This window comes from Oryza glaberrima, chromosome 8 (genome assembly GCF_000147395.1).
Source record: "Oryza glaberrima chromosome 8, OglaRS2, whole genome shotgun sequence".
NCBI classification, from domain to species: Eukaryota; Viridiplantae; Streptophyta; class Magnoliopsida; order Poales; family Poaceae; genus Oryza; species Oryza glaberrima.
This window is the reverse complement of record NC_068333.1, coordinates 4603101-4612724: the sequence shown is the minus strand read 5'-3', so window position 1 is coordinate 4612724 and position 9624 is coordinate 4603101. Positions and strand designations below refer to the sequence as shown.

Genomic DNA, 9624 nt, shown 5'->3' with positions numbered 1-9624 from the left:
AATAGATAACTGCAGCATCTTAACCCATCTTAACATTTGACGAGTGCAAAAGAAAAAAAAAAGCACAACTACAAACTACAAACTACAAACGAGAAAGGGTAAATAGTATTTGTTCGTTAATCTCTGATTGCGAGTGGATAGGAGCTTATTTGCTAATCTTTCAGTTTTGGACTAGAATTTCTTCTTTGATAACAATAACTGAATGTTTTGTCTTGATACCTGTTCAGTGTTTAGTCACCAAGTCTCAACCATGTGCATAATTTTTTTTCCCTTTCTAAACTACATGATTTAAAAATTGATCATAGCAAGTGATAGTCGATAGGAATTACTATCGATTTTTTTTGGCAGAATAGTCTAGGTCATTTGTACTGATTGCTCTATTTTATCCACATTTACTAGACTATTGTTCTGTTAGCATGCAAGTTGAGCATTGAATTTTTGCTACCGGCAGGAAAGAACTCAGGTTAAATGTTTGATTTCACATAACCAAAAAAAAAAGCAATGGAGAGGCAGATGATCTGGTAAGAACAACTGATGGGTGCAGCACTGCACAAGATAGTAATCTTTTTATGACTTCATCCATTCAGGTATATACGCATATATCCATTCAGGTATATATGCGTAAGAACAACTGATGAGGCAGATTTCTCTACTATTACTGATAGCGTACACTATGCACACATTAATTTAATGGTGGAATAGTCATTGTCGTTAAAACAATTAACAACGGCGCAATATCACCATCGTTAAATAAATAACAAGGACACTATCGTGGATTCTATATTTTGAAGAAAGTTTCACTCAAAAGTGAATCAGATATGAATCAGTACTGCAAGAAATAAGTATGCCTTATCATATCAATTTTTTTACCACGCAAAGAAATATTTTATTTACCGCTCTAATGGATCGTTGGATGTATTTTGACTGCCTTGGCCATCTGGTGGTGTTGGTACGGCACCCATCCAAGCTCCATATGGGGAAACAAATGAATTACTCTGCAGTGGAGGTGCTGTCCACCAACCTACGTCAGAAGCACACCATCATTAGTTTTCTGTAGATGACCTATTCACTAGAGGCTGGACCAACGGAGACGACGGCGGAAAGTGCGATTTTACTTGGAACAGCCATGGCTTCACTAGACAGAGGGAAGGCGACGCCGGGCTTCACTACACCACCCCACCAAGGAACGCCGGGAGGCAAAGCTTGAGGCGTTGGAGGAGCAATCTCCCGCTTGGATCTATGGCTCATCACTTGAGGTTTGAGGAGATATGAGGATTAGGGATGAGTTTCAGGAAGACTGAGCGACAAGCGGTAGATTTATGGATTAGGGGCAAACTTGGCTTGGGTCTACCGCGGGAATAAGAGGGTGATTTGGCGCGTAAACTACGCGGGAAGATTAGCAGCCATGGGGATTTGGCGCCCTGGAGAAGAGGAGAGCGCGAGGAGGAAGACGCAGGGGCATGCAGGGAACACCCGATCCCCTTTGGCGAGAAAACGCGTTGAATAGCGGCAGCTTGTGTCGTTACGGTGTCGTTGCGAGTCTCGATTTGTGTATATCGGCTCTTGCCAAGTCTGTAGAGAGCTGTGTTCTCTTTCTTAATTTATTGTCTTCCACCTAGGAGAGATTGATGACATGGATTTTTGTAGAGTGCTTAACAGCACCTGTTGCGGCTGCCCTGAGAGGCCGGCTTCATCAATAATTCTTCCATACGATTAATTCGGGGCTCAGAAGGCGAGAAGGTCGTCGACGCAGAGTAGTCGATCGATCGATCATTTCCTCCACCCAACATTTAATTACACCTTGGAATAAAGTCCTCCTTCATGCAGCCTAGGGAAGTCGAAAGGTGTTAGTTCTCTTCTCACCTAGCCCTTTAGGGCATTCCCAATCTAATGACTAGGATGATGTCTATAGCATTAAATAAGTTACCATTTAGGATAAAAAATGATGTGACAAGTAAATAAATAACGAAAGAGAAGAAACCATGTCTTGCATGAGACATGGTTTCTACACAACATCCAAGACATCATGTGAGATAAGTAACATTAAATTAAAATATGAAATAGTGGTATTTGCATTGGAAGAGTAGTGTCTAATACTAGTTTCTTGATGATGTGGAGTTTATGGAAACCATGTCTAGTGTTATGGGTTGGGACTGTCCTTATAAATTTTTATTAGTCCTACGGTTCATGAATCGTTAATAAGCTCGATCCGCTATACATTAATTAATTAGTACTACTCCGAAGACAGCAGAGGTTCTGAACTCTCATCAACCCTATATATGCCCACTCACCAGCTTTTTCTTGTTCATGAATCGTTGGTCGATGGACTAGATTTTTCTTCAGGTTCCTGTATACGCCTTTTCAGTTTCAGGTGTTGCCTTGCCGGTGGCGCCGGAGATGAGGGACTGGTCGGAGCTGCCGGTGGATGTGCTCTCCGTGGTCCTCGCCAAGCTCGGCGCCGTCGAGATTCTCATGGGCGGAGGACTCGTGTGCCACTCATGGCTCGAAGCGGCCAAGCTGCCTGAGACATGGCGATGCGTGGACATGGCGCACCACGAGTTTGTAGCGAGCTGGATGATTAGAGATTTCGCGCGCGCAATGGCGAAGGTGGCCGTCGACCGGTCTGACGGCCGGCTTGAGGTGTTCGAAGCGGCCAAGTTGTTGACGATGCGCTGCTCAACTATATTGGGCCCAGGTACTAATTTGATTAATTTGTTTTGCTTCTCTACTCAAATTATTTTGGTACTTGTATTGTCAACTTATCATATGCTCATCTATACTCGAATCCAGTCAAATACTCGTAACTAACAGGTGACCCACGTAATTACGCTGCTAGCACCTGTATAAATTTTTTTTTACATATGATTTTCTATAAATTTTGTTAATACTCATCTAGTTGTCTTACTGATTTAAAAATTAATTAAAATTTATCATCATTGTTTCGCCAAGTTTTATTTTTATAGTTGATAGAAGTTCCCAAAACTTATGTGTAGCCTTATTATGTCTCAACCATTATAATATTCTAGGACTATCATGATTTAACGTGTAGGTTGCATCTTTTTTCTTGATTAATGTGGTAATTTTTAGCTTTCATAACAAACGTAGTGTCTTATTTTAATAATGTCTTAATAATATAATAAATAGATTTATAAAACTGCAGTTTAGTAGCTAGGGCTCCATTGCTGAACTGAGCCTTTAGTATTTTCAAATGCATGCTCTCATTCAATTGTATGTGCTAAATTGTACTTCCTTAATATAACAATTTAGGATGGAATGAGATCCATCTTAAAACAATATATTTAGGTTGCTATATTTTAGAACGGATGGAGTACTATGATAAGATTACTGAAAGTTTCTGCTCAGATTTTACACATTTGGCGGGCTTTGGTTTTGTGAATTGTGATTACTAAAGAGTCCAGGTGCTGTATATCCCTGATCCATATATGCTGTGACCCTGGATGTGTGCAGGTCGCTTTCTTTGAAGAGACTCACCCTGGTTTGGTGTAGCTATGTCAGCGCTGAAGGATTCACCGAGTTTATAAGAAACTGCCCTCTTCTAGAGGACCTCAATCTGTATTACTGTTCAGATCATCAAAGAAACGTGCCGGCGGCTGAAACGCCTCGAACTGCGCGTACAAGATACGTTTGATTGCGCCTTCCCCGTCCCGGCTGAGATCGCGGCGATGCAGCAGCTGCGACAGCTGACCCTCGAGGGCATCGAGATCGGCAACGAGGAGCTGACGGCCATCGTGGATGGCTGTTCTTGCCTGGAGCTTCTTGACGTGAGCGGGTGCCCTCAGCTGCTCGTCGTCGACGACGCCCTGCGAGCAAAGTGCGCCAGGATCAAGACGCTGAAGCTTCCCTCTTACACTATGGATGATTTTCTGCTGCAATTGATCGATCAACAAAATAATAGGCGCTATGAATACTATGGTGACCATCTGTCTGATCACTATTACTCTGATTAGTCACTGACGATCAACGACTACGTTACCTGAAATCTTGCTGTTACTAAATATTAATGTGTGCGATGGTCTGTTAAATTCAAGTAGTAACTACTAGTATCTTATGTCGTATATGTGCTTATGTATGGGGGTCTTAGTGAATTACTACGTCTGAATGCATTATGAAGATGATTAGATAACCATTTCCCATCTTTTAAATCTTTGATTTTTTTGTTCTTCTTGCAACAGAATGAGCAATTTTAACTGTTTTCTCGGTGGCCCTCATACGGTTTCTATATATATATATATATGGGACTTGGCCAGAAAATGTCACTACGCCAGAACCCTACATCTGTAACGGCATAACATTTACGGGCCTATTGTCGACGTTTGATGTCGTGATTCCGGTATTTACATAGTATGGGGATCATTGGTACTAGGATATACGCGAGACTGAGGTAAGTATGGGGATCGTTGGTACTAGGATATACGCGAGACTGAGGTAAAAGAGATGGAGACGAGGATTTTTATACAGGTTCGGGCCTCTGAATTATCAAGTAATAACCCTACATCTTGTTGGCCGAAACCGGTCATTGCTCTTATTCATCATAATCACACCAGTACTATATTTGGGGTAGCCTATCTAACTGTTGTCGACATGGCGGTCTGAAGGTCTGACTCGTAGTCGACAATAGGGTAGTCTTCTTCCTCGAGTTCGTGCTCGACGACATCAGAGACAACGGTAGATCCCTACGGCCGGCCTCTGTAGGTACCGGATAGGGTCGATCCAGGCGTATCTCTGATGTCGATATCCGGCGGCTTGTCTTGGCGTATGTTGGCTTGTATTGTGCCGTGTCTTCTATGGTGGGTGTCCTCTCCCCTCCTCCTAGGGGATCTTGTATTTATACCTATAGGTGTCCCCTTATCCAAGTAGAACTAGGGAAACCAATATGGATATAATTCGAGTAGTCCTTGTCGTTTCCATGTAGAACTCTAGTTGTCTTTCCTTATCTGGAACTCCTCCTATATCCACAGGTTGTTTCCGTATAGGACATGGTATGTGGTGGGTCCTGCCGATATTTAGTCAACTACTATTAGGTATGTGCTATCCATAACCCTGACAGTAGCCCCCGACTTCGATGCAAATGAACGAATTCATATTCTCAACCGCGCGCAGTCCTTGGAGTAACTGTTATCGAGCTCATGTGACCGTTCTCGATGAGTTCAGAGATGACGTTAGACTTCCTTTATCAGCCTCGTGCGAGCACCTAAAGGGTTTGTCTGAGTCAATCTCCAACGTCAAGCAAGAAAGTACATAGCATACGACTAAGTCTCCCGTCTTGCTGTAATCGAGAATTTTGATTGAAGTCAAGAAATTTTATCTCGGCGGGTACACCATCTCTTCATTCTGTATTCCTTGTCGAGATCCACCAACCGTTCTTCAGCGATCGAGAAGGCGTAGAATCTGCGATGAAGCCTTGTCAACATTTGTCGTACTCGCCTTAGTCGATTTTGGTGTAGAACCATAGAGACATAGAGTCTTCAACAATGTTGAATAGGATTTTCCTGAAATCAATACTCAGAAAAGAATATTAGATAGAAATATCCCCCGAGCGAAAGCTCAAAGGGTGACATGTTATAATATGTATGTATAACTGAAAATGAATTAAACTTACATACCAATGTTTTGTATATGAGCGTCTACTTTTTTACCGACTTCGATCAGTCAGTTTGTTGATTTATACACTCTCCCTAGCCCCCAGCCTTGTTGTCGGAGAATCGTTCTCGGAGGATAAGGCTCTTAGACCTTTGACCTGCCTCGGTTGAACAAGCACTAATCCTAGCTCCCAGTCTTGAAGTTGGAAAATCCATTTCCGATTACACGGCTTGGTTAATACACACGGCGAGAACTCTTACACGACCAGATCTTACATGATCTTTCGTCTCTGAAGGATCCGACAAGGCTTTATCCGCTCTGGGCGTCCCCAGCCGAAGTTCCCTTAGGTTCCTCGGAGGCCTTGCCAAGACGGCGTAAAGGGACATTAGGATAAGTTTCAACGCTAGGTGTCTTTTGTGGTAAGGGATCTCTGGGTAAAACACTTGGCGATATTGTACACCTGATATCAACTTTGTTGAAGTAGAGGTAATGGGAGAATCGCTACACCTCTGGTCAAGAACCAGGTAGTAGTCGTAACTCAACCACTAGAAGTAAATGTACGAGAGATCGCTACGATTGACTGGTTGAGAACCAGTGAGTAAGTGTCTCTCGATCATTTGAAGTCGTGGTGCGAGGACCGCTGCGTTATTGCTGTAGTCGTACGTCGTCCATCTGAGGTTGCGGTGCGAGAGATTGCTACGTACTGGTTCGAGGACCAGCGAGCGAGTAGAATCATCTCTCGAACACCAATGGAAGCTTGCGGTACGAGAGATTGCTACGTACTGGATCGAGAACCAGCGAACGAGTAGAATCATCTCTCGAACACCAATGGAAGCTTGCGATGCGGGAGATTGCTACGCACTGGTTCGAGAACCAGCGAGCGAGTAGAATCATCTCTCGAACACCAATGGAAGTTACGGTGCGGGAGATTGCTACGTACTAGTTCGAGAACCAGCGAGCGAGTAGAATCATCTCTCGAACACCAATGTAAGTTGCGGTGCGGGAGATTGCTACGTACTGGTTCGAGAACCAGCGAACGAGTAGAATCATCTCTCGAACACCAATGGAAGTGCTAGAGTTGGTTTATTACATGTGCATCTCATGTGGCCAGCATGACTCACACACCCAACTTGTAGCATATCCGGATGTCCGTTCGCAATCATGTCGGGTGATCAAGCCGACGGCGTTCACGAGGAATTATCCGTTGACAACCTTTTCTCGAGTAGTCCAGCCATGGCCGGTGCTATGAGATAGGTCGTCGGTCTTCGTTGGTAGGTTGGGCGCGACGACTCTGCATTTGTCGAGATCGTTCTCGATAATGCGGTGTACTTGTCCACAACCTACTCGAGTGCTCAATTGTTCCTGAAAAATATTTTCTAGAAGACAAGATATGTAGCAGATAATATTGAGTATGTACTCAAAAAACTGCATGGATCTTCTAGCATTATCAGGATATAACGAGCAGATGTAAATATCAGGCATTATGTAGACCGTAAACAAGCATGATTTATACAAAAGAAAATAGAGCGAGCCCCCAGCGTTAGACCGTAGTCGATTTAACGTCGGGGATACTCGCGCAATTGATATTGCATAAAAAGCATACTCTAGGTAAACATAATAAATTATTGATATGACAATATTGTATGGTCTGAAAAGTAGGTACGATAAATTGCATATAAAATATCGCGTACCTGTGTAGATATATGCCGGATATATCTACGGAATTAGTAGATTAATTAAAAATCAATCTTACTAATTACCTTAGTCTCCATGTCTCATGGAAGAATTTTGGAAGCAAGCAGATAGTTGCTTTTGGTACTTTGGGGATCACGATAATCACATAGTGCATGTCCAGAGCAGTGCTATCCGATTCATGTAGCTATGCCGGCTGCTAGTCTCATGATTGATTCGAATTCCAGGTCTCTGCATAACTCCGCGCGCTGTGCAGTCCTCCCGTCATCATGTCCGAGTAGTTGGGATGTAGGAAAGGTGGAGCACAGCTTAGTCAGAGTTTGCAGGCGCACATTGTCCGAGTAGGACTCAGCCGAGAAGATACGTAGTGCTGATGCCGTTGCAGATCGGTAGCGCGTTTCGTCGTGGCCATCCGGTTTGATCTAGTTAGAATTCCGGCGGTGGAAATCCGGATGTTGTCGGTGAGTCCATCTCTTAAACCCATCTCGTCAAAACCCTGAAGCACCAAAATCCCTCTACCTGGCGCGCCACTGTCGACGTTTGATGTCGCGATTCCGGTATTTGCATAGTATAGGGATCGTTGGTACTAGGATATACGCGAGACTGAGGTAAAAGAGATGGAGACGAGGATTTTTATACAGGTTCGGGCCCCTGAATGATCAGGTTATAACCCTACATCCTGTTGGCCGAAGCCGGTCATTGCTCTTATTCATCATAATCACACCAGTACAATATTTGGGGTAGTCTATCTAACTGTTGTCGATATGGCGGTCTGAAGGTCTGACTCGTAGTCGACAACAGGGTAATCTTCTTCCTCGAGTTCGTGCCCAGCGAGATCAGAGACAACGGTAGATCCCTACGGCCGGCCTCTGTAGGTACCGGATAGGGTCGATCCAGGCGTATCTCTGATGTCGATATCCGGCGGCTTGTCTTGGCGTATGTTGGCTTGTATTGTGCCGTGTCTTCTATGGTGGGTGTCCTCTCCCCTCCTCCTAGGGGGTCTTGTATTTATACCCATAGGTGTCCCCTTGTCCAAGAAGAACTAGGGAAACCAATATGGATACAATTCGAGTAGTCCTTGTCGTTTGCATATAGAACTCTGGTTGTCTTTGCTTATCCGGAACTCCTCCTATATCCACAGGTTGTTTCCGTATAGGACATGGTATGTGGTGGGTCCTGCCGATATTTAGTCAACTACTATTTGGTATGTGGTATCCATAACCCTGACACCTATGAATTGGTCACAGATGACCGTCACCTTTGACGGGTCACTAGGTTTGCCGTCATCGGTGGGGCATCCGGCCGTGGCCTGTCATAGGTATCCCCTCACCTGTGATGGGCCGGAAGGAAAAGCCGTCACAGGTGAGGAAGTGACGGGTTTTCCTCCCAACCCGTCACTGGTATCCCCTCACCTGTGACGGGCTATGCCATTATGAGCCGTCACAGGTGATGGTCCACCACCTGTGACGGATTTTTTTTACGGCCCGTCACAGGTAGGTCAATACCTTTGACGGGCAACTCAATTGAAGCCCGTCAAAGGTATGACCAACACCTTTGACATGCTTTTTTAATCTAACCCGTTTGAGGTGTGTTGGGTCTATAAATACCCCCCAAACCGCCAACCGCTTTCCATCCCGACCAGTTCACTGTTCACAAATCGATTGGGAGGGCAATGGGGGTGATTTTTTGCTAAAATTCAAGGTAAAAATCACATTATTCTCCATTCCTTCTCAATATATCGATCATCATATATTTTTCTTCGTATGTTGTTAATTTCAGATAGATCGTAGATGGATGTACTATGCGCATCGTTCGTCTACCGAGTATAGAGAGGGGGTCACTGAATTTGTCACATTTGCGGATAATGACAGAAAAAGTAGGATGAGCATGCACATGTTGTGTCCATGTAGGGACTGTAAGAATGAACAGATGATTGAAGATAGCGATGAAGTGCATGCTCATTTGATAATGAATGGATTCATGAAGAAATATACCTGCTGGACCAAGCATGGAGAGCAAGAGGCGCCTAATGTCGCAGCTGAAGAAGTGTTGGATCAGGATGTAGAGAACACCGCCGCAGCTCGAGAAGGCATGTTCGTACCTTCTCCTTTAGGTGGAGAGACCATAGATTTAGACACTCAATGTCTATCTACAATGTTGCATGACATTGAAGACGCAGAGGACAACGACAGAGATTTTGAGAAGTTTAGTAAGTTGGTGGAAGATTGTCAGATGCCCTTGTATGTTGGATACAAGTCGAAGCATAGCAAATTGTCATGCGCGTGTTGGAACTCATGAAGCTTAAGGCTAGTAATGGCTGGTCGGACAAGA

The 9624-nt window shown here is 44.1% G+C and overlaps 1 pseudogene; it reads left to right on the top strand.

Annotated features, from left to right (window-relative positions):
* The first annotated feature begins 2142 nt into the window (after positions 1–2142).
* Positions 2143–3968, top strand: LOC127782057 (putative F-box/LRR-repeat protein 9; annotated as a pseudogene).
* Positions 3969–9624: the final 5656 nt, after the last annotated feature.